The sequence below is a fragment of the Hyaena hyaena genome, unplaced genomic scaffold (genome assembly GCF_003009895.1).
Source record: "Hyaena hyaena isolate Hyena2069 unplaced genomic scaffold, ASM300989v1 scaffold_230, whole genome shotgun sequence".
Taxonomy (NCBI): Eukaryota; Metazoa; Chordata; class Mammalia; order Carnivora; family Hyaenidae; genus Hyaena; species Hyaena hyaena.
The window spans coordinates 1630826-1655995 of NW_024080863.1; the positions used below are offsets into that span (position 1 = coordinate 1630826).

General features: G+C 46.3%; 1 protein-coding gene across 2 annotated transcripts in view; it reads right to left on the minus strand.

The window, feature by feature from the left end:
• SLC39A14 (solute carrier family 39 member 14) overlaps window positions 1–24368 on the minus strand; it is a 47426-nt gene extending 23058 nt beyond the window's left edge. For both annotated transcript variants that reach the window (XM_039243758.1, XM_039243760.1), the window contains exon 1: window positions 24227–24368. The gene's annotated coding sequence lies outside the window, so the exon portion shown is untranslated. The remainder of the gene's footprint in view (window positions 1–24226) is intronic.
• Window positions 24369–25170: the final 802 nt, after the last annotated feature.

Below are 25170 nucleotides of genomic sequence, written 5' to 3' on the forward strand. Positions count from 1 at the left end.
CTGTGTCTCCCTCTCTGCCCCTCTCCTGCTTGTATTCTCTCTCTCTCTCTCTCTCAAAATAAAAAATGAATTAAAAAGGCAATGAGGAGTACCTGGCTGGCTCAGTTGGTGGAGCACGTGACTCTTGGTTTCTGTTTGTGAGTTCAAGCCCCACACAGGGTGTAGAGATTACTTTAAAAACAACAACAACAACAACAACAACAACAACAACAAAAAACACTTAAAAGTCTGATGCAGAATGCCAAACTTAGAAAAGACATCTTCAGGGAGACTGGGTGGCTAGGTCCGAAGCATCTGACTCTTGGTTTTGGTTCAGGTCATGGGTTGTGAGTTTGAGCTCCTGTCAGGTTCTGCGTTAACAGCCTGAAGAATGCTTGAGGATCTGTTCTCTCCCTCTGCCCCTTCTGCGCTCTCACTCTCAAAATAAACAAATAAACTAAAAAAAAAAAAAAAAAAAGACATTTTCAGGCATCTCAAAGAAAAATTTTTCCCAAAAATATTTTACTATAAAAATTGATACATATATTGGGGCGCCTGGGTGGCTCAGTCAGTTGAGTGTCTGGTCATGATCTTACAGTCTATGGGTTCGAGCCCGGCGTCAGGCTCTGTGCTGACAGCTAGCTCAGAGCCTGGAGCCTGCTTTGGATTCTGTGTCTCCCTCTCTCTCTGCCCCTCCTCCACCTGCACTGCCTCTCTCTCTCTCTCAAAAATAAACAAACATTCCAAAAAAAAATTTTTTTAATTGATACATATAAAACTTCTCTTAAGTGGCATAAAATTCAGACAGCCCTCATCTTCCCCAGAGCAACCTTCAGTATCAGAAGAAAATGCAACAATGTTTACATCAAGAGAGAAAGGGAGAAACCCACAGACATTGTTCCCAGCCAAGATGTCACACAAATCTGTAAGGACAACAGGTAGAATTTTTCAAGCATGAAAGATGTCAGAGGCTACAGTGTCCTTCCCAGAGTGAAAAAAACCAGAGAATGAAATTAGCTAATTAGCAGAGAAATAAAAATAAAGATCACAGGAATGCAGAAACCATGGTAATGCACTGACGGTAAACAAGAAATAAAGGTTGAGCGTCTGACTCTTGACTTTAGCTCAGGTCATGACCTCATGGTTCGTGAGATTGGCCCTGAGTCCAGCTCTGTGTTCAAAGATCAAGGCCTGCTTGGGACTCTCTTTCCCTTTCTCTCTGCCCCTCCCCCACTCAAAACATTCTCCCTCTAAAAACAACAAACAACAACAACAAAAACCACGGGGATTATGGCTACAGGACAGAATCTAAATGTTATAGAAATGGACAAATTTACTACTAATAATTAATACAACCAAAAGATGAGGGGTACCTGTGTGGCTCAGTCAGCTAAGCCTCTGGCTCTTAACTTTGGCTCAGGTCACGATCTCACGGTTCGTGGGTTCGAGCCCCGCATCGGGCTCTGTGCTGACAGCTCAGAGCCTGGAGCCTGCTTCAGATTCTGTGTCTCCCTCTCTCCCTGACCATCCCCTGCTCACGCTGTCTCTCTCTCTCTCATAAATAAATAAAACATTAAAAAAAAACCAAGATGAGTGGGGTACTGGGTGGCTCGATAGGGTAAGTGACCAACTCTTTTTTTTTTTAAGTTTATTTATTTATTTTGGGAAAGAGAGAGAAAGAGAGACAGCACAAGTAAGGGAGAGAAGGAGAGAGATCGAGACAGAATCCCAAGCAGATTCTCTCTCTCCCTCTCTGCCCCACTCTTGCTCTCAAGATAAACAAACTTAAAAAAAGTGAAAATACTAATGTTTTCATCTTTCATAGCAGAGTCAATAAATACTGTTTAAAATGGGTAATTAGGGGCGCCTGGGTGGCTTAGTCGGTTAAGCGTCCGACTTTCGCTTAGGTCATGATCTCGCGGTTCGTGGGTTCGAGCCCCGCGTCGGGCTCTGTGCTGACTGCCAGGTCAGAGCCTGGAGCCTGTTTCAGAGTCTGTGACTCCCTCTCTCTCTGACCCTCCCCTGCTCATGCTGTCTCTCTCTCTCTCCTAGAAATAAATAAAAATTAAAAAAATAAATAAATAAAATAAAATGGGTAATTAGAAGGGCGCCTGGGTGGCTCAGTCGCTTGAGTGGCTGACTTTGGCTCGGGTCATGATCTCAGTCTGTGAGTTCGGGCCCTGCATCGGGCTCTCTGCTGTCAGCACAGAGCCCACTTTGGAATCTGTCTCTCTCTCTGCCCCTCCCCTGCTCATGCTCTCTCAAAAATAAATAAAACATTAAAAAAATATAAAAATAAAGTGGGTAATTATAGATATGACTCACAAAGTTTTTTTTAAACCTCCTTTATGATATAATCTCTTGGCAAAAAACATATTTCTTTAAAGCTTAATAATTCCTTTAATTTTGCTAGTTTCTTTTTCTTCTGTTATACTCAGGGAAACTTTAAATACTTTTTTACAAGATTATTATTTCTATCTGCTTGTATCCACGAATATGCCTGGAGGATTACCCAGAATAGTATTCATTTAATAGTAGTGATGACTATTTGAGTGGTGGGATTTGGAGTATTTGTTTTTATTTTGTTTTTACTTCAACTCATTGATGGGACGTGGGGTATGGCAATACAAGAAAACACAGGTGGTTATTTTTATAGTCATGGGGTTAGGGAGAACTTCTAAGTATGGCACAAAACGTACAACCTGTAAAAGCAATGATCAATACGTCTGACTACAAACACTGCCTGGTGTTCTATAAATAATGAGCATAACTCCCAGGATTCGCGGTCAAACTAATAAGGATACAGTGGTCTGTGTACGAACCAACAGACCCACTTAAAAAAACCAGTCGTCTCACAGCTTGGTGCTCAGGTAAATAACAGCCCACTGGCTCTCTGGAGGTGAAAGAATTTTGCGGAAAAACGACCCAGTCCATAGTCCTCCCCAACCACCAAAAGAACACCATCCAAGAAGCCACTCTCCTCCGGGGCAAGCTGAAGCCCCCTCCCAAGTACAGGTCAAACACTGGAGCCAGCAGGCAGCCTTGCCCAAGAGGCCCAGGACTCAAAGAGCCCATTCTTCTGCCCCCTCCGGCCTTCTGCCTTCCGCTTTCTAAAGGCAATCTTCTCTTCTCCCAGCTCCCACTACCAGGACCTTAGCCTCAAGCTTTGGCTCAACCAAGGCCACCCAGGGTGGGAGATTTCTGCAAACAGTGCAGGAGGTCTGGGGGCAGGGAGGAGGGTGGTGTTACCTGGAGGCAGTGCCTTATTTACTTCCCCCAGGAAACCCCGTCGCTGGGAGGGGCAGGATGAGAAAACTTAAAAAAAAAAAAAAAAGAAAGAGGACACAGAAGCAGGGAACAAAATTAGAACCAGCGGTCTGCTCCACGTTGCCGGGTAATATTTACTGAGCCCCCACTGTGTGTGTCAGTGCCTGTAGAGGGAGACCGGGAAGGGCAGAGCCTAGTGTCAGGGCCCGGCACAGACAGCTGGGGGTGGGGGATGGGGGGTGGCTGTTGGCTGATTTAGCCACCTGCTGAGCCCTGAGGGGAAGGAAATGATAGCCAGGTCCAGAGGGCTGGACCAGTAAGGGAGAAGGGGAGTGTATTTGCCAGGCTCCACCGTTCAGCAGAAGTCTTCCAAAACTAACTGAGTCACACAGCCTGGGGAGGAGCAGCCAGCCGGGGCTTCCCCATCAGAGGCCAGGGCAAGAGTCACCGCTGTTCTCATCATCCATACATCACCACTTCCCAGACACTCAGTTGCAAAATTCTGACCTGTTGTCCCTTAAGTCCACTCCTGTTTGTCAGGCCATGGGGCCCGGCATGTGGCTTAGGAAACATGCTGCTCACGTCCACCACTTACGTCACCTGCTTGGAGCAAAACTCCCCAACTTGTTATTCATGGTCAAATACATAAGAAAACTATATGATGTAGTGGCCAAATCACCCCACAACATGGTAAGTTGGGCAGACCTGGGTTCAAATTTGGGGCCTGCGCAACACAATTAAGCTATGAAATATCCCACCTCGCAAGGCACTTTGGTAAATGAGAGAGCTTAAGGGTCACAGCTTTAGGTCTGTTCCTTCTGTTCCGTCCCCAGAGCTCTCGGGCCAATCCTTACCCAGAGCTGACTCCTGCCTTTTCTAAGAAGGCACCTCAATTATCTCTTCTTCCAGGAAGCTGTCTTGGACCAGTCTTTGGGGATTCTTTTCCAACTACTCTGGACTCCTCGTTATCTGGTCTCCCAGGGATCCTTCCCAAAAGATTTTTGTTCCTTGAAAGCAAGGAGGGCCCCCTTTAGCCCTCCCCAGAACACAATGCCTAGACCAGTGAGGGGCAAACAAGGAAGAAGCAGAGGATTTCTGCTGGAAGGCATGCAGTCATGACTCCTACACCCAGATAGGAACGGGGAACTCAGTGCTACTGTCCACAGACATCTTGTCACCCCAACCTGGGGCCTTCAGACACCATCTGAAGTCAGTGGCTAACACTGCTTACTCTCTTCCAGACTAAACAATCCACATTCCTTCAATTTCAGTTATATTCATTGAACTAAAAGCTACCTACATCCATCAGACTCAAAAAGTGAGTCCAAGAGTTAACTTATTCAAAAATTTTTTAATGTTTTATTTATTTTTGAGAGAGAGAGAGAGACAGTGTGAGCAGGGAAGGGTCAGAGAGAGAGAGGGAGGCACAGAATCCAAAGACAGGCTCTAGGCTCTGAGCTAGCTGTCAGCACAGAGCCCGACACGGGGCTCAAACCCACGAACCGTGAGATCATGACCTGAGCTGAAATCAGACGCTTAACTGACTGAGCCACCCATGTACTCCAAGAGTTAACTTATTCAAGAAATATTCATTGCATGCTGGCTTCATACCAGGAATAGTGCTAAGTACTGTGGATGCCTGGTACCTGTCTTCAGAGCAGGGAAAGCAAACAACTCAACAACTTATAAGAACAATGATGACAAGGTTTACCTGTTGTTCAGGGTACAGTTAGACAATTTAAGCAGAAAGGGGTTTTGTGTACCATATTAAATGGGTTAGAGAGTCACAGGAAGAGCTGAAGAAACATTCAGCTACTCCCAGTCACAGTGCAGAGATAGACCACCGAGGAGTAGCTGCTGCTGTTGCCATCAGGTAGCTATGGCATCAAGAAGCTGCCTGCTCCCAAATTATGTCACCCTGCTATGGTCTAACACCAACAAAATGGATGTCCTGGGGTCCATCCTGAGGAAGAGGAAAGCCATGCACTTAAGGCTGGACCGAGTGCAGCCAATCGGCAAACCCAAGTCACAATGGCAAATTTTAGTGCAAAGATGTCTGGCAAGCTTTTGATTCTCTACATTTGGTGGGTTGGACCATCATTTATTATCCAGTAGTGTGCTTGATAGTGAAAAAAGGCGCCATTAATAAACACAGGGGGAGAACAGGGATAAACCACAGGGTTGCCTTAGCATGGATGCCTGGTGAGGAAGACAGTGCACACCACTCACCATAGATGAGGACAAGGGGGAATGCATAGAACACAGCGGGGCAGCCAGATTTAGTGTCAGAGATCAGAGGAAGCCTGCGTATTATTATAGCAGAGACATGAAGGACATATAAATGCAGGCCAGGTAAAAGTAAAGGGGGTGGGGGTGAGGCAGAATGTTCCAGAAATGTAGCCGAGGTTGGAAAGACTCAGTGAACACAGTGCATATAAGGACTTCAGAGTCCAGTGGGGCCAAGGCAAGGACAGGCCTGTAGGCCACATGAAGTTGTCTAGACCTCATTTTCTGTAGAGACGTGATCAGATTTGTGGCTTTAGCTTACCAGCCTGGCTTCAGTGTGGAGAAGGGGCTTGAGGTGGTCAAGAACCAAAGCTGGGGGACCAGAAGGCTCTCTGGTGTCCAGATGGGAGAACACAGCCCTCAGTTTGGTCTAAAGAGCCAGGCTTCTCTCTCCCTGTTTGAACACAGCCTAGGGTGCTTCCTCTGCTGCTGCAGCTGCTGGCCTCACAGTTTTCCATTAGAGAACTGAATAGACTCCTCTCTAGCAGCTACCAAGGAAGGAACAATCCACATCACTGTCCTCAGAACCAAAGTATCAGAGTGAGTTCAAGACCAACCCACCTACTGCCACCATTTCCTAAACCAGGCTGAGATGAGGCTGCTTAACCGTCCTGCTGTCACAGGAGGGCCATTTGTAAATGCTAATTCCAACTCCCTGGCAGCAATGCTGTGGGCAGAATTTGCCACCAAGGGCTCTGACTAGAAGTCTCTTATGCTGTCGTCTTCCCAAAATGGGTTCAGAATTATCCTCTGAGCCTCAGACTCCGTCTGGGAGGTGACGTGGGCCCTTCCCAGACAGTGAGCCTTTATAAGACCCTGAGCCACAGCCAGCAGAGGCACACTGGGTTTCCCTGGTGCAGTGAAGCTCTCTCTACTAGAAGCCAGGTCCTAGGCAGCTCCACACTCCTCTGTGAGAGCCTATCTTTGCCCTGAGGCCAGCTGCTCCACTCACCCCTCTCCTTCAATGTCCTGCTGCACCACTACTTTGGCCTTCACGACCCTTCCATCCTCAAGCCAGCTCAAGCCCCCCACTCCTCCTCAAAGACTCTGACCATGCCAATCTCTGCAGCTCAGATGTTGAATTGTATGTGATTTTCTAGAAAAGTGGTTCTCAAAGTGTAGTTTCTGGACTGGCAGCATCACCATCAGCTGGGAACTTGCTGGAAATGTAAATTCTTAGCCGCACTCAAACTTGATGAATCAGAAACTCTGGGGTGAGGCCCAGCAACCTAGCTTAAGAAACCCTTCAGGTGATCTTGATGCACCCTAAAGTCTGAGGACCACTGCTCTCAAAGCAAGATCTAGAGCTTTTGTTAGAGTTCCAGATTTCTTCACCAAAGAGGGCAACCCCTTCCTGTACAGCTCCTGCTCCTGCACGTGACCGGATGCCCTGGGAGAAAGGCACAGGCTCCATCTGGGGCTTTAGATTTCTCAGTGACCATCAAAGAAATTCGTTTTCAGCAGAATAATAAACGAACCTTATTCTCATGAGAAAGGGGATCATTGGGGAAAAGAAAGAAAAAGCCCATATTTCCAAATCGGGGAAAGTGGCAGGAAAGGGAGGGACACTGAGTAATTACATTCCTGAATCATAATTTCTCCATTTTCCCTTCCACTGTCCCAACTGACCGCATGGCTCATCACTGGCCCAAGGTTACTGGCAGTCACCGTCTGATTACTGAAGCAAAAGTTTTACCACATCCTCTGCTTCCTCACTGTGGGCCTCGCCATGTGACCAGAATGCCCCTTTGCCTACGACTCCTGAAGAGAAACCAGTGCCACTCACAGCTTCATGCTATCTGCTTAGACACTCCATCCCCTGCCCTCCCAAGCTCCACACCATCTTACCTGCTGCTAGAATGCTACCTTTTGGTGCTTCCCTCCACCCTACAGCACGTCAGAGTTCAGTCCTCCGCCTGTAGTTAAGAGTCCATGCAACTAGGCTCTAGCTTTTCACCATAACCTGCCTTTATTCTCTGGCCTGGACCCTGGGTTCCACCCAGAATGCCCTGTCCCTGCCCCACTTTATCCCCGCACCTCCCATCTCTGCAACCCACAGGCTAGGAAGTCTGACTAACATCTGGTATAAAGGGCCTGGATGTGGTTTAAAAAAAAAAAGGATGACCTGCAGGCCAAAGTTCCATCCCTGACCCACCCCAAATCCTCCCAAGCACAGGCCCCACCACCCGTCTTGATGGTGTCCTCTTCTAGAAGGCCAGGGTGGTTCTAATGCTTTCAGCTAACTTCCCAGGTCTTTCATAATAGTCCTGGGTTGCTAGGACCTAGAGAAGTATTTGCTGCATGAATATGTAAATACAAATGCATATGGTATGCAGATAATGCCACCACCTTTTCTAGAGATTACAGAATGGCTGGGACAGACTTCACTGACCGCCCACTTACAGCCATGGAGTCAAGGGCAGGAGCTGGACGACTGTCTTTCCCAAAGCCCCCTCTGTAAAGGAGCAAAGGAGAGCATGAGGACCTGACCCTTTTCCCTCCAGATGGTCCCTTCTCTGCCAGAGCTCTAGAGGGGCTGTCAAGAGCACACACAGATGGATTCCAGAGCAATGGCAGCCAGGCTTCTGTCTCCTATCACACTCACATACGGACCAGGGCCAACAAGACCCAATGGCACAGCTCCTTTTCCCCAGGTTAAAATACCCGCAAGGCTGTGGGTACAGAAGCAGTCTGGGCATCGCAGTACAGAAGTGACTTCCTATTTCCATTTGCCCTTTCACTCCCCTACCTCCTATAAACTGCTTGCCTATTAAAAAGGGATCAACATTCTGACCAGACTTAAAGGCTTACCCTTCTCTGGCCAACCCCAAACCCAACGCCAAGGGGCAATCAGACTGCCTCATGGAAAGGGTTTCTGATTTTAGCCTGCAATTCAGACATGCTGTAGGATGGGTGACTTTCCACTCCAAACAGAGCGAAAAGGGAGTAATACTTAAGGCAGTGCTGTTCACAATAACAAAAGCCTTGGAGGCAACCCCAAAAGCCCATCGCCAGGAGTGGATGAATAAACTAACCAATTCTCACAATGGAATAACAGACAACAAAAGTGAGTCAGCTATGGCTACATTAACACTGAGTGTACTTACAAGATGTTCATAACAACTGCCTTGTGAATACCACTCATTCTTCCAGCCCTCTCCCCTCCAGGGAGATTTGGAAGGACTCTCTGAGTCTGAAGACACTACACTGTAAACTCTCTGAGGTTAAGAGCCCATTCCAGTTTTCCTTGTAAAGCCCATGGAGCACAGGGAATGTGAGTGGAGGAAATATTGAAATGCTGGTCAAAATGAAATGAAACCTCTTAGCCAGCCTTCCAGATTCCACTGGGCACCTACCTCCATGCTGTCAGTCCTTTCTTAAGTATAACATACACACATGTAAAGTGCCCAAATCTTAAGTGGATAGTTCAATGAAAGAAGTCATCCTTTTAAAGTAAAAATCTGATCACAGCACTTTCTTTGCTTTAAAACCTCTGATGGCTCTCCAGTACAAATGGAATAAAACCTAAACTCCTTTCCCTAGCCTGTAAGTCTCTGTGTCCTCTGGCCCTTGCCAATCCCATTGACATTCCTGAGGCCTCTCGTTCACTAGGATCTAGCCACCCCAGCCTTCTTTCTCTCCCTTTAACATAGCATATGCATTATGACCTCAGGGCCTTTGCACTTGCTGTTCCCTAGGCTTAGAGTGCTTTCCTTCTAGATTTTCATAGGTCTCAGTTCAAATGTCACCTCTACAAAGTGGATGGCCATGCAGATTCAAAAGGAAAAAAAAAAAAAACCACATCCAGTCATTCAGAATCCCAACACACGGATTTGGTTTCTTCTTGGCATATGTCACTATCTGTAAAAGTCGTCTTTCTCTTGTCTTGATTACATATTTATTTTCTGTCTCTTACTACTACACTGTAACTCTACAGTGGCACAGCCTCCAGGTCTATGACCCTCTCAGCGGGTGGAGGAATGAGAAGCTGGCACTAAGTCAGCCGCCAAAGAATACCTGCTGAATGAAAGTGTTAATTTCCCCGCTGCCAACAGTTTAGAATTGTACTGTCCTTTGGTCTCTATCCACAGCTGAACTATTAACAACCTTAGGGACTGGACCCCTTCTCCTATAGCTTAACTAGAGATGAAGACCCCTAGAGAGCCCGAGAAGTTTATCTGGAGCTGGAATATAAAACATAAGGCAGAGAAACAAACTGCAATGAGGGATCCAAGAGGAAGGTGGTGGGAGAGAAGCAGGCACAGGCAGGCAGCCTCCCTTCCCTGCAGCCCCGTAGACAAATGAGCCAAGGATGGGCAACCATCTGATAATCCTGCCGAAAATAACACGTTAACTTTTCCCCCATGGCAGGGGAAGAAAAGGACCTAAGGAAACTCCACAAGTACAGGCTGTTTCTAGAATTTCTCAGCTGCTGATGGAAACTGTGAGTCTCAGCCTAGTTGCACATAACCTCTCAACGTGCCAACTGCACACATCCTGAAATGCTGGGGGAGGGGCTCATGAGCGGCTGCCAAGAGGGAGTGGTGTGAGAATAGTCAAGGTCACAAGCATAATCTGGCCAGCAGAGCTGTGCACACACCATGGTTTGCCCATGGTCAAGGCTTCTGCCGTGGGAGGCATCCCCACACAGTGTCTGCTGGATGCAGGGGGTGACTGAAGAGGGAGGTGCAGGCCTAGGACACAATCTCTGTTCCTAGGGCTGGTCAGGTTATTCTAGAAGCCACTTTGGCTAATGGCCCAAGTCTGGAGGAGTGGGTGACTTTGTACTTTCTGCATCTTTCTGGGAAAGGTGATGACAACAGTCGTGGCTTACTGCCCCTGGAAACTAACCAGGAGCCTGGTATCCCGAGAACTTGCCTGGCCTCTCGTATGGAACATCTCCAGCACCAGAGAAAAATGGTCAGCACTGAAATATATACTTGCCAATCAAGGTCACCTGGGCCTGGGATGGCAGAGCATGAGACATGCCATCGTGAGCAGGAGGAAAGAGGTGGCAAGGGATTTCAGGGCCTAACACCTCTGGCTCAGGCCCTGGAGGAAAAAAGAGCCAGCTTCCCCAGGCTGACATGGCCCCACCTCGCTCCAAGCCTCACGTACCCTTGTGCTCTAAGAAAACTGGAGTCCACAGGGCTGGCTGGGAGCCCTCTGGTTTCCAGGAAAGGATGAGCGTACCCAACAGTTCAGCCTGCTCCCCATGATTTACAGGGCTTTCTTGACTAGCAGGACACAAAGAGACCCCACCCCCTTTCCTCACAAACCAACCTTTCAGGCTTCCAGTAAAAAAACAGCTGTTGGGTCTGTCCTCCTCTCCCCCGCTTTGGGAGGACAGCTCAGCGATCCTGGGGCAGGGGAGGTGGTAGTGGGGAAAGGCCTTCGGGTGAGCTGACTGCCTCCTCCTTCAACCTCCACCTGGTAGCAGGGCACATGGGAGAGGCCCTAAGGGGAAAACGGGGTCTTCTCAGAAGGGAGGGAACCAGTGAGATCCAGAGCAGGTTGGCCCCCAGAATGGCAATCAGCAAATATTTGTTAAGAACTTACTACATGATTTGCTAAACCACCCTTCGGAAGGTTTTAGTACTCCTAATATCTCTGTATAAGAATGCCTGTTTCCTAAGATTCTCACCAATGCTGACTACTAAAATAGTATTCTAGGGGCACCTGGGTGGCTCAGTCAGTCAAGTATCCGACTCTTGGTTTCAGCTCAGGTCATGATCTCATGGTTTCATGGGTTCGAGCCCCACATCAGGCTCTGTGCTGGCGGCGCGGAGCCTGGAGCCTGCTTAGGATTCTCTCTCTCCCTCCCTCTCTCTCTGCCCCTCCCCCACTTGCATGGTTTCTGTCTCTCTCAAAATAAACTTATAAAATATAGTATTCTATCCTTGCGAAATAGGTTAAAAGTCATTCTTTTAATTTGCATTTCTCCGATTACTAGTGTAGCTAAACATATTTTCAGGTTTATTAACATTTATATTTCTTCTTTCACAAACTGTTACTCTCCTTTGCCCATTTTTGCTATGATTCATTCATCTTTGTTTTCACTGGTGTATTGTTCACTGACTGATAAAAATATTAACCTTCTGTCACATATTACAGACAGCTTCCTAATTAATCATTTGCCTTTTGATTTTGTTCATTGGTTATTACTGACAAATTAAAAAAATTTTTTTAATGTTTTTATTTATTTTTATATTTATTTATTATAATAAAATAAATTATTTTATCTTATTTTATTTATTTTTGAGAGACAGTGAGCAGGGGAGAGGCAGAGAGAGAGAGAGAGACAGAGAGACAGATTCTGAAGCAGGATCCAGGCTCTGAGCTGTCAGCACAGGGCTCAAACCCATGAACCGTGAGATCATGACCTGAGCCAAAGTCAGGCACTTAAGCCACCCAGGCGCCCACTGTCGGTGCAGAGCCCGCTTGGGAGTCTCTCTTTCTGCCTCTCCCCCACTTAAATGCTCTCTAAAAAATAAATAATAAACTTTATAAAATAGAGGCAAAATAAATATATCACACATTTCCTTTAAGGTTTCTGCTTTAGGTAGTATGCTTGGAAAATCCTTCCCCAGGCTGAAATTATAGAAATATATACCTGTATTTCCTTGCACTTATTATTATATATTTTTAACGTTTATTTTTATTTTTGACAGAATGCAAGTGAGAAAGGGGCAGAATATCTGAAGCAGGCTCCACACTGACAGCAGTGATGTGGGGCTCCAACTCAGGAACCATGAGATGATGAGCTGAGCTGAAGCTGGATGCTCAACCAAGTACTCCATGTATTTTCTTGCATTTAAAAAATGTAAATCTGTCCTGTACAATTTGATTTGGCACAGTGTAAGAAAGAGAATTTAATTTTAAAATTAATACCCAATTATCCAATATTGTTTAAGAGCCTATTCTGTTTATAGACCTCAACCATAGAGTCTATAAAAGATAAAAGAACAGAGATAAAGTCCAACACAGGTGGCTGTTCTAGCTAATAAAACACGAGTGCCATCTCTTTCCCTTCCTCCTTCCTGCTCAGAGGGACAGGCTGGCAAGCGACAACAAGAACAAAGTCCTACCTGCAAAAGGATGGCAGAGCAGAAAGGTACACAGAGGAGAGCCTGGGACGCTATAGGCAGCACAAGTAGGAACATGGGTCTCCAACGGCTAAAAGCCAGATGCTTTACATGTTATCTGCCAAACCGGCATGGATTGGACTCTGATTTGCATCCAAACACCCCTGTAACTGATCCACAATTCTTTCTTCCTTAATTTTACAATAAAAATTGCTAGCATTTATTGTTGTCTGCTAGGTACCGTGGCTAAGCAATTTGTCCTCATGCTCATTTAACCTTCTCAACAAACTTAGTTATGATGGATCTACAGGACTTCCCTAATTATAAAAGGATCGAGGGCAGCTTTGCCGAGTAGGAAAAGACACTGCATGAAACTCCCTATTTTGGAAACAGAATATTTGCTCAAAATCAGACTGCAACTAGTAAGAAATAAAGTCATTATTTGCGAAATTCCTACACATATTGAGGTCTGGTTTTAGATGTTTCTATTTTGTTCCGTTTACCTGTCCTGTGCCAATGTCACCAAAAAAACTTTTTCCTGGTAAAGCAAATCTAAACCCACTACTTTCTTCATTTTTTTTTAATTTTTAAAAGATTTTATTTATTTTGAGAGGGGGTAGAAGAGAGGGAGAGAAGGAGACGAGCATGGAGCCTAATGCAAGGATCTACCTCACTACTGTGAGATTATAACCTGAGCTGATTATCAAGAGTTGGACACTCAACCAACTGAACCACCCAGGAGCCCCTAAAGATTTTATTTTTAAGTAATTTCTACACCCAATGTGGGGTTCAAACTTATAACCCTCAGATCAAGAGTCACATGCTCTGCTGACTGAGCCAGTCAGGCGCCCCACTACTTTTTTCTTTTTTCTTTTGTTTTATTTTTAAATTTTTTTTTTTTTTTTTTATTTCTAGGAGAGAGAGAGAGAGACAGCGTGAGCAGGGGAGGGTCAGAGAGAGAGGGAGTCACAGACTGAAACAGGCTCCAGGCTCTGAGCTGGCAGTCAGCACAGAGCCCAACGCAGAGCTTGAACCCACGAACCGCGAGATCATGACCTAAGCGAAAGTCGGACGCTTAACCGACTAAGCCACCCAGGCACCCCTCTACTTTTTTCTTTAAATTGTTTTTTGCTATTCACATACATTCATTCTTTCAGAAAAAAAAAAAAAAAACTTGTTAAGTCATCTTGTCAAGTCCCAATACTTTCCTTTGGGAATTCATCCTATAGAAATCATGCTGAAAGGGGGGGTCCTTGGATCTATGGACTATACAGAAGCGTACGTTCAACAACGTCAATCTACTGAGTGCTAACTGTCCTGGGCATAAGGAATACAGCAATAAGATGGAAAAGTCCCTACCCTCAGAGTGTGCATTCTTGTAGTACTTGTAATGGTAAAACATTGCAAGCCATCTGAACGCACAATAGGGCCGCCTAGCTGGCTCAGTCAGAAGAGCATACAACTCCTGATCTTGGGGTCCTAGGTTCAAGCTCCACGTTGGGTGTAGAGATTGCTTAAAAATAAAACCTTAAAAAATATAAATAGGGGCACCTGGACGGCTCAGTCAGTTAACTGTCTGCGTTCGGCTCAGGCCAGGATCTCATGGCTCAGTTCGTGAGTTTGAGCCCCACATCGGGCTCTCTGCTGACCGTGCAGAGCCCGCTTCAGATCTTCTGCCCACCTGCCTCTGCCCCTCCTCTGCTTGCATTCTCTCTCTCAGAAATTAATTAATTAATTAATTAATTTTAAAAAATAAAATAAATACACAATAGAGAGGGACTGCTAGAATAAGATACCATAATCCATATAACAAAATATGTATAGTTTGAGCACAGAGGTCAGAAGTTTCATTCAGCGTCGATCTTGAATCTGCTTTTACTAGCTTCAGGGCTTGGGTCAAGTCAGAAATTCAAGACTTATTTTCCTTATATAGAAAAAAAAGCCTACTGACAGTGCCTCCTGAAAAGCAGATAAGAGAAGTAAATGAGGAGCACCTGGGTGGCTCACTAGACTAAGTGTCTGATACTTGATTTTGGCTCAGATCATGGTCTCATGGTTCTTGAGTTTGAGACCTGCATGGGGTTCTGCCCTGACAGCGGAGCCTACCTGGGAGTCTGTCTCTCTGCCCCTCCCCACTCATGCTCTCTCTCATTCTCTCTCTTAAAATAAATGGAAGGAAGGGAGGGAGGGAGGAAGGAAAGAAAGGAAGGAAGGAAGATAGGTAAATTAAACACTGAATAAAAATACAAATATATTGTCCAATACACAATTCAATAAATATTAGTGATTTGGGGAAAGATTAACATGGAAAGATGTTCATGATATGTTAAGTGGAAAAAAATAAAAAGAGCCTATAAAACTACAGGCACAGACATTTCCTTAAAATGTATACTCACAGAAAAAGACTAAAATGCACAATTGTTATCTCTTGATGGTGGGTTTAATGGTAACTTCTGTTACCTTTTTATTCATCTGCATTTTCTACAATGAACATGTGTTACTTTAACAAGAAAGCTAATTGTAGGAGTCCAGTTAGGAAATGGGAAAGGATTAATGAAGACCAGGTGGAAAGGCTTTTCCCTCCCCTTTTTAAGGATCTTCACTGAAAAGTGTGGAGATGGATTGCAATCCTCCTCTGCCCTGGGCTGAACTACATCTATGCATGGTTCCCTAACCTGGCCGCCCCAGTGAGCAGGGCTTTAACCTCAGTTCTCTGGGATCAGAGCTTCTTGGGCGAGATCTAGGTACCTGTACATCTAGTTCTGAGAGATCATTTCAGGACTGCCAGACTAGGCACAGACTAGTTTTAACATTCTGATTTATCTCAACTCTTTGAAGTCAGGTCCCCCTCCTCTGCCAAATGGGTCCCACAATCTCTGCCCTGTCTATCCTACAGGGAAACTAGCACTCAGTGACAGCTCCTTGCACAGGCAAATTGTTGGGATTGCAAAGTGTCTGGATCCCAAAAATGAAGAGCCTCTTAGGGCAGCTTCATAAATGATACTTGGCGGGGTGCCTGGGTGGCTCAGTTGGTTGAGCTTGGCTGACTGTGGCTCCAGTCATGATCTTGATGTCCATGAGTTCAAGCCCCACTTCGGGCTCTGTGCTGACAGCTCAGAGCCTGCAGCCTGCTTCAGATTCTGTGTCCCCCACTCCCACCCCTCCCCTGCTCACACTCTGTCTTGCTCTCAAAACTAAATAAACATTAAAAGAAACATTTATATAATTTATACTTGGTTCCCAGATCTGTGTCAACATGACAGGAGCAGGAAGGCCGAGGCCAGGCCCTTGTCTCAACCAAAACAGGCCTGCTTTCTGTCTTGGGTCTAAAAAGAAACCTCCCTTTTCTTTTGCAGCTATGAATAACTGTCTACAAAGGACATTTCCCCCATCTTGAATACTATCCCCCCAATCCATATCTACCTAAAACCTCAGAATGTGACTTTATTTGGAAAATAAAGGGTCTTTGCAGATATAATTAGTTAAGGACCTTGAGATGAAATCATCCTGTATTTAGGGTGGGCCCTAAATCTAATGACTGGTATCTTTACAAGATAAAGGAGGGAGATTTGGACAGAGGGACACAGAGAAGGATATCTGAAGATGAGAGCAGAGATTGGAGTGAGCCAAGGAACACCTGGAGCTAACAGAAGCTGGGAAAGGCAAGGAAAGATGCCCCCTTCGAGCCTCGCCTGGGGTGGGGGGAGTGCAGTACTGCTGACACCTTGATTTCAAACTTCTGGCCTCTAGAACTGGGAGAGGGTACATTTTCTGTCGTTTCAAGCCACCACAAATTATCAAACTTGTGATAATTTGCTAGAGCAGCCATGGGAGACTAATATTTTGGTGCTAGAATTAAGGCCTGATCACTTTTATCTGGAGTTACCTTGGTGTGGTGAACAGAATTCTGAGATGACCCCTAGGAACCCTCACCCTTGCTGTGCTGTGTGGGCACAAACTGCAAACAGGAGATATCACTGCCGTTTTTATGTTACATAATCTGGCAAAAAGGATTTTGCTGGTGTCAGCTGACCAAATTCATTGATCTTAAAACAGAGAAATTACCAGGGCGTCTAGGTAGCTCAGTTGGTTAAGGGTCCAAATTCAGCCTGAGTCACAGTCTCGCTATTCTCAAGTTTAACACCAGCGTGGGGCTCTGTACTGACAGCTCAGAGCCTGGAATCTTTCAGATTCTGTGTCTCCCAGGGGTGCCTGGGTGACTCAGTTGGTTAAGCGTCCAACTTTGCCTCAGGTCATGATCTCACGGTTCGTGGTTCGTGAGCCCCACGTTGGGCTCTGTGCTGACAGCTCAGAGTCTGAAGCCTGTTTCAGATTCTGTGTCTCCCTCTCTCTGACCCTCCCCTGCTCGCATTGTCTCTTTCTCTCTCAGAAATAAATTAAAAAATAAATAAAATAAAATAAAAAAGATTCTGTGTCTCCCTCTCTCAAAGAAAAATAATAAAGTAAACATTAAAAAAGTTGAAAAAAGAGTAATTACCTTATATGACCAGAACTAATCAGGTGAGTGAAGGAGATAGGCTCATCCTGGCAAAAGGGATTTGAGGCATAAGAAGGAGTCACCATGGGAGAAAGAGTAATTTTTCCAGTGCAGAAGTCTAGCAGACACCAGTTTCACCAACTGATCCAGGAAAATATTACCAGTAATAAGACATTACTGGCATCATGAATGCCCTGATAGGATGATCTGAAAAGGGTGCAACATCATTTTTGTGATATTCTTGCCCCAAATGCAACCCCATTCTAAGAAAAAACACAGGAACTGTTACACACTAGAGGAGACTAAGGAGAAGTAACAACTAAATGCAATGTGGGATCCTGGAACAGAAAAATGGCATTAGCGAAAATACTGGTGAAATTTAAATAAGGCCTGCGGGTTAGTTAACAACATTTGCCAATGTTAAAAAAATTTTTTTTGCCAATGTTGATTTCCTGTTCTTGATAAAAGCACTACAGGGTGAGGGATAGAAGGAACTGTTACATTTTTTGCCACTTTAAATCTAAAATTAGTTCCAAATAAAAGGTTTAAGAGGAAATGGTGGCCTAGGTTATTATAGAGCCATAATGCAGACTAAATACTTAAGGAGAAATTTTGATGCCAAGGTGGGGGGGGGGTTGATAAGACACCCAAGTGAATCATGAAAAAACAAGTATAAGGAAATGTGAACTATGTTAACAGAGGTTGCCTCAGGGCAGGATTACAAGCTTTTTCTCCGATACTACTTTATACTCTTCCTGAGGTAAGCATGCATTACTTTTTATTTTTTTAAATGTTTTATTTATTATGAGAGAGCACAAGCAGGGGAGGGGCAGAGAGAGAGGGGGACAAAGGATCCGAAACGGGCTCTGCACTGATAGCTGTGAGCCCGATGTGGGACTTGAACTCATGAACTATCAGATCATGACCTGAGCCAAAGTCAGACGTTCGACCGACTGAGCCACCCAGGCACCCCGAGCATGCATTACTTCTGGTAATCAGAAAAAAAAATTAAAAATGTTTTTAAATGTTTGTTTTTGACAAAGAGAGTGCAAGCAGGGGAGGGGCGGAGAGGGAGGAGGGCAGAGGATCTGAAGCAGGCACTGAGAGCAGCGAGCTGGATGCAGGGCCCAAACTCAAAACAAGAGCCATGAGATCATGATCTGAGTCGAAGTCGAAGTCAACCCACTGAGCCACCCAGGTGCCCCAAAAGTAAAATTTTCAAAGATACTCAACAGTTGCTTGGGGGGTGCTATGGTCAAGGCTTTTAAGGTAGAGAGGGCTGTGTTAAGATGGGATAAAAAGATGTTCCCTGCCTCTGGAGCACCAGGAGGAGGCAGGAGGTCGCAGTGGACTGGGCGAAGGATGTAGACGGGAGGCCACAGAGTTGCTCTAGGGAAGAGCAGGCTGAATCCCAAGAGAGAGGGCGGACTGCTGAAACCGAGCAGTAAGTCTTTGACATAGAAACAGATACGTGTTCTGGGAGAGTATGGATACCTTAGACCCCAGAGCCCTCCAAAACCCCTGGATCCGACCTAAATTCCCAGCCATGTCTGTTACCTACTTTTCCCTGTATCAGCCTCTGCCCTAAGATGATCACCCCTGCCTCAGGATAATACATCCTTCTGCCATTATGCACACAACCCTCCTCTCCAGGACTCCTCTTCCTGTTCTCCTTTCTCTGCCGCTTTCAAAACTTGGCTTAATTCCACCTCCAGGAAGCCTTCCCAGACCACTCCTGCCTTAATCATTTCACCTTCTCCCAGCCTGCTTAAGTAGCTCACTTGTTCCACTCAAGATCACTTAACCCACAAGATCGCACATAAACTTCCACGTGTCCTCAGCACATCTCCACATGGGTTTGCAAAGCATCTTCAGAACAGAGACAGAGTAACTGGCTTGTCCCCCCCACCAATCCTTCAGCAAACTGCCCCTCTGTGGTCACCAGTCACAGTCACATTTACCAAGTCTGTTGTGCCTATGCCCAAGCCTCTTCACGGTGGTTCTGTTTGTTTTTGTGGTTATAACTGAAATAAACAGCAACTGAAATGTAAGTGCAGAAAGGAAAAGGTTTGATTTCTATGAAAATTAAGTGATCTAGAACAGCAATTCTGAAATTCTGGTCTTAGAGTACAACCTGAGGTCACTGAGACAGTTCCAGGAGGGCTGTCAGGTAAAAACTATTTTTATTCTAATAATATTAAAATGTTAAAAGCCTTTTCACGCTCATGTTTCAGAGGCTACATGAAGTGTGGTGAATATAGTGGTCTTGAGTTTTGTAGACATTTCCAAGGTAGAAGTTTAGGGTATAAATATGTGTGTTTTCAGAGATTAACTCAGTTTGTTCTTAGGACTTCAACTGAATATTTACCAGCAAGCTTACATTATACCTATTATCATCTCTGCTATCTCTTTATCTAATAAATCACTATTTTGAAATCCTGCAGATCTGCAAAGAAATGTAAAAACAAGGCCATTCTGTTTTCTCCTTTTTTAATTTTGGAAAATAGGTATTTCCATTAAAATATGCTTTTTATGTTAACATGTAATGATCTTATATTTATTATTAAATGAATTAACTTTAGTTTGTTTTAATTTTTAAAACAGTAAATATCAATAGACTTGACACATCCACAATAGACAATATTAAAGAGCCCTAGATCAAAAAGCCTGAGATATCCTTTTACCCAGCAATCCTGCTTCTGAGAATTTCTTCTAGAGTCATAATTACACACATAGGAAATGTCATTTGAACAAAGTTACTCATGGCAGCCTTGGACATAATAACAAAACAGACAAAATAAGGGAAACAACTGAACTTGGAAACAACCCAAGTTCAGGGCTGGGGACAGATAGAGGTGACCCACGTACCTTGGTTAAAAAATTACTGGGGCGGGGCGCCCGGGTGGCTTAGTCGGTTGAGCGTCCGACTTTCGCTCAGGTCATGATCTCGCGGTTCGTGGGTTCGAGCCCCGCGTCGGGCTCTGTGCTGACTGCCAGCTCAGAGCCTGGAGCCTGTTTCAGAGTCTGTGACTCCCTCTCTCTCTGACCCTCCCCTGCTCATGCTGTCTCTCTCTCCTAGAAATAAATAAATAAAACATTTAAAAAAAAAAAAAATTACTGGGGCACCTGCATGGCTCAGTCGTTTAAGCGTCTGACTTTGGCCCAGGTCATGATCTTGTGGTCTGTGAGTTCGAGCCCCACATCGGGCTCTGTGCTGACAGCTCAAAGCCCAAAACCTGCTTAGGATTCTGTGTCTCTCCCCTCCCCTTCTCTGCCTCTCCCTGCCCATGCTCTTTCTCTCAAAAATAAATAAATATTTAAAAAAATAAATTACTGCACTTCCATTTCCCTTATATTGTGCAGGTGTAATAAAAGAATGACCCAAGTGTTCAATGTAACCATATGGTAAGATCCAATACAGCTGCTAGGCAAAACAAGCGAGGTGCTCAACAACAGGTCTAAAGTGCTAACTTGAACATTTGTAAAAAAGAGGGGCAGGGATACAATGTTTCACTGACTATCCCTGGGTGTGTGTGTGTGAGTGTGTGCCCACATTGCTGGTGTTTAGCCTTTTGATTTTTGAACTATGTGAACATATAGCCTAGTGAAAGAAATTTAATAAAAAAGGAAATGTGAGATTGCAGGTTATATGTATAGGTGTGATTTTTATATACAATTTGCAAGTTTCATTAGAGTACTTACAAACCCAAAGAAATGGCCTCTCAGCCCTAAATCAGTTTTGGTGAATAAAGAAAAATACATGAATATGTTTTTAAAGTAATATGAATTGTTTAAAACATGGTTTGTTTTAAAACTCCCTATTTTAAGCTGACTTTTAACTACTAACACTGAATGTCTTGACTAAGAGTCCGTAGGGACCCAACGGTAACAAATTCAAGACTGTCACCTTCTTGTTCCATCAAACTCCAGCACTCTGCTGGGCCTGATGCTGGAGGAAGGTGGTTAGGAGGTCTGAGAACAGTCAGATCTGGACTTTCCGAGGCAGGGAATGTGGTTTCCCACAGCTGGGCGTGCCATGCTCTCTCCAGGCTGATTCTGTGGCCACTCTCCTCCTGCCTTTTGCGGGGGGTCCCAGAGAACCCACAGGGAGGTGTCTCTGGGAGCCTTGGTGGCCACAGTAAGGGTACGTCTCAGAGACATCACGGTGAGGCTGCCTGGCTGATTCCCCCCGAGTGCACAAGGCCTCTGGCTGGCAGCAGACTCTGAACTCCTTATCTGCTGGCGTGCCGCCAATCTGCCAGCCTCGAGGTCAGAAAAGTCCCACTGTAGACATCTAGTGAGTCCTGGCTGGGGGCCCCTGCAGCATGACCCTTCCTTCCGCACCCCATCCTCACATGTCTCAAGGCATTCTGGAAAGAGAAGCAGAAGTCTCCTCCAAAAGAAACTTCTATCCACACAAGCAAAGGACCTTCCTTCCCCCTAAACAAGCACAGGGGATAACTGGCTCCTTCCTCTTCACGTTTTTAAAGAAAAGACAAGAATCACCAGCAATTTTATCATTACACTTAGGAATAAAACGGAACCTTTCTTTGGTCTTCTCCATCAAGCTTCTTGGTCAAGCAATGTGACTCGGGAATACCAATTAACCTCTCTAGACCTAGTTTCTTTAGTTGTAAAACAAAGAGACGAGACTGGAAGATTCCCAAAGTCCCTGCAGTTCAACATCCTATCGCCTGTAGTTCTGCAAAATGCCTAAGCACTACTTTCTTCAGGCATCCAGCACAAATAGGTTGAATTATTTTAGCCCAGTAGGGAAAAGGAGGTCCCAATTCCCAGATGTATACAGTCTATTCACAGCACGACCATTTAGATCCCAAGATCCTGTGAATATTGTACACAGATTCAGGTTCCTCTGGAATAAAGTGGGTTTGAGCAGGTAGGGAGAAAGGAAGACTGAGAAGAGTTTGAAAAGAAAACCACCCCAGTGACTGATATATATCCAGTGCCCCCCCCAACTTAATGTTCTTCCAGCCTATTATCAGCACAGAAAAGGAGTACTTCTATTACCTGAAGAAATCAGAGTAGCCCCAAAACTAAAAGTGGGAAAAAAATCTCTTTTCCTTTTGCCCAATGATTCTATGGGACAATCTCCAGCAGGGAACAGAAAAGTGGCCTACCCAGAAAGGCAGGGAAATTGCATCCATGTTCCTAAGGAGGAGATGAATCAACACTAAGTCTGAGCTCATACCACTCCTACAACCCAACCTACTTAAAAGCTTTGGGGACCCCTAAATAATCCACCCCATCCCACACAGGTGATGACAAACCTCTACCGTGTCCCAGGCACAATCACCACATGCTTCACGGCAGGGAGAACAGGCCCACAGAGGTTAGGAAACCTCCTGCTGGAGAGCGCGGAGCCAGGATTTGAGCAGATTCATCTGGCTCAAAAGTCTAGAATTTTCCCTCCACCTCACACCATCTCTAGTAGAGCCCTGTCTCCTCTGAACTTAACTGAATGCAACAGTGTGGCCTCTCTTGCGTTGCTACCTTATTCTTCCTGTCTGGATGTTCTCTTTCCCCATCGACAGTCTACAGGAGCCAGGCCTCCTCCCCTCTTTGCACCTGGCAGTGGCCCCTGCAAGAGCTGAACATAGACCAGGCCCTGTGTACTGACGAGCCACAGGGGTGAGGATGAAGTCTGCGAGTCATAGAACCTGCAGTTCTTACTCCTCTTGCCTAAATGACAAGGCCAATAGTTCCGGTTGGTGCCCTTTAGTCATACTTGCAAACCAACGGCAGAAGGAGCACCACTAGTCTATCTCCTGGTTACCACACAATATATGAAAATTCAGCTCTGGGCCTCCAACAAGAAATGGAATATGTAGCTTTTAATAAGTCCAGCCTATAAAAGTCACAATTCTGGACACCGTCTTGCTTCATCAAGTTCCTCTCAGTTTTTCTGGCTCTTGTTTAAGAGTTAAGGATTAATCATAGATGTTTTGGGTAAAAGATCTATTCTGACCTTAGCACTGACGCCTTCCCAAGGTCACAGGGCAAGTTCGAAGCAGAGCTAGGACAGAGACCAGGGTAGCTAGGCCAGCCCCCAGTACATACTACCACACCACTTCCCAGCAGCCTGCCCACGTGGCCTGGGGTTCCTGGGGAAGAGAGACTCTAAAGACAAATCCAGAGCCAGGGTGGGTCCAGGAAGGAAAGTCAGGTGCAAATCTGCTCCTACCGTTCCTTATGCCCCAGTGAGCACTCTGCCCCCATCAAATCATGCCTGCACGGTCCCGTTGGACACCCAGGCCCTGGCAGACACTAGATCCTCAAAATTGAAGACACAACCCCGAGCTGGGAACATTTTCTTGACTTTAATTGAACTTCAGAATCATAAGCTGAAACTGCTTGGATTTTGTCCCATTGCCCTAACCCACCAAGAGAGGGCAGCCTGAGCCGTATCTCCCAACTTGGTCGGTAGGACCAAAAATAGCTAAAAAACCGTGCCCGCGGCGTAAGCCAGGTCAGGGTTTAGTATACCGCTCCAGTACCATTCTCCGGCTCCTGCTACTAGTCGGCCGGAAGATCGGAGGCATTTTTTCTCCAGCTGGTAGGTGATCTGGCCTAGGTAGGAATACAGTTCCCAGAAAGCAAAGTCCGGAGACCAGTGTCCCATCGGAGCTGCCCCAAGAGCTGCCCACCAGATTTGCCCATCTACTCCCTCTGCTTTTTCTGTCTTATCTGCGGGCTCCAGGAAGCCTCTCGGCCTTTTAGTGCGGCTGTCTACGTGCTGAACACCCTTCTCTAGCTCCCACATCCCGCGATCTCCAGTCGAAAGGAGTGCAGCTGCGAACCCCCTCCCCTCACCACAAAGTAACCCCTATCGTGGAACCGCGGCCAGGTGTCGCCTTCATCCAGCGTCCAGGCCCATGTGCTGGTCCTCCCGGGCGCCTCCCTGCTCTAACCCGAGGCTTCAGAATCCGGAGACCGGCTCCGGGTCCTCGGCGCTGCCAGGCCCCCATTCCCACCCCCCACCCCCCACCCCCACCCGGTGACCCCAAGCGCAGGAGGCGCACCGCTTCTCCGCGCGATGCCCCACTATTGAGCACTGCGCGGTCCAGCCGATACGCACGCCCTCCGCCCTCACCTGAAGCTCGGGCGGACGCCACCTGGGCCCCACGGAACCTCACAAGCCTGGCCCTCCGGCGGCCCGCAGCAGCAGCGGCAGCGGCAGCTCGGTCTGCGCGTCCGCGCTGGTAGCCCGCGTGCCCTCGCCCCCCTGCCTGCGTCCGTCCCCGCCACGACGCGCATGCCCCGCTATATAGTCTGCGCGTCAGCGGCAGGGCCCACCCCCGTCCCTGGGCCCCGCCCCACCCTCGCCCCACCCTGCTCTCCCCAGGGCCTGCCACGTGGGTCCCCGGCCCGCGATAGGGCTACGTGCGCGAGCTATTAGCCCGCCGCCCGCTAGACCCGGCCCACCGCCGGCGCCTCGCCGCCCCAGGTTGAGACCCAGCTCTCCCGGATCCGGGAAGCCGGACCAGCTTCATCTTGTAACCGTTCTGCGAATTCCGTTCTTCATTCACTGAGGCCCATAGACTCCTCCTTCCTTTGGAAACTCCCATTTAGACCTTTCCCTCTCCACGTGGGAACCTTTTACAACCCGGCCTCTATCCCTTAGCAGTAAGACTCCTACTCACCTAATATGTATGTCTATATTTTAACACTTGATTAATGTAAAAAACTTCTCAACCTTGGGGCGCCTGGGTGGCTTAGTCGGTTAAGCGTCCGACTTTCGCTTAGGTCATGATCTCGCGGTTCGTGGGTTCGAGCCCCGCGTCGGGCTCTGTGCTGACTGCCAGCTCAGAGCCTGGAGCCTGTTTCAGTCTGTGACTCCCTCTCTCTCTGACCCTCCCCTGCTCACGCTGTCTCTCTCTCTCTCCTAGAAATAAATAAAATATTTAAAAAAAAAAAAAAACAACTTCTCAACCTCAAACTCAGTTCTGAGATGTACCCTAAAAGGAGGCGCCCCCATAGACAATGTTTCTTCTGCATATTTCAAGCAGCCAAAAGAACAAAAATTAAAACAATTTC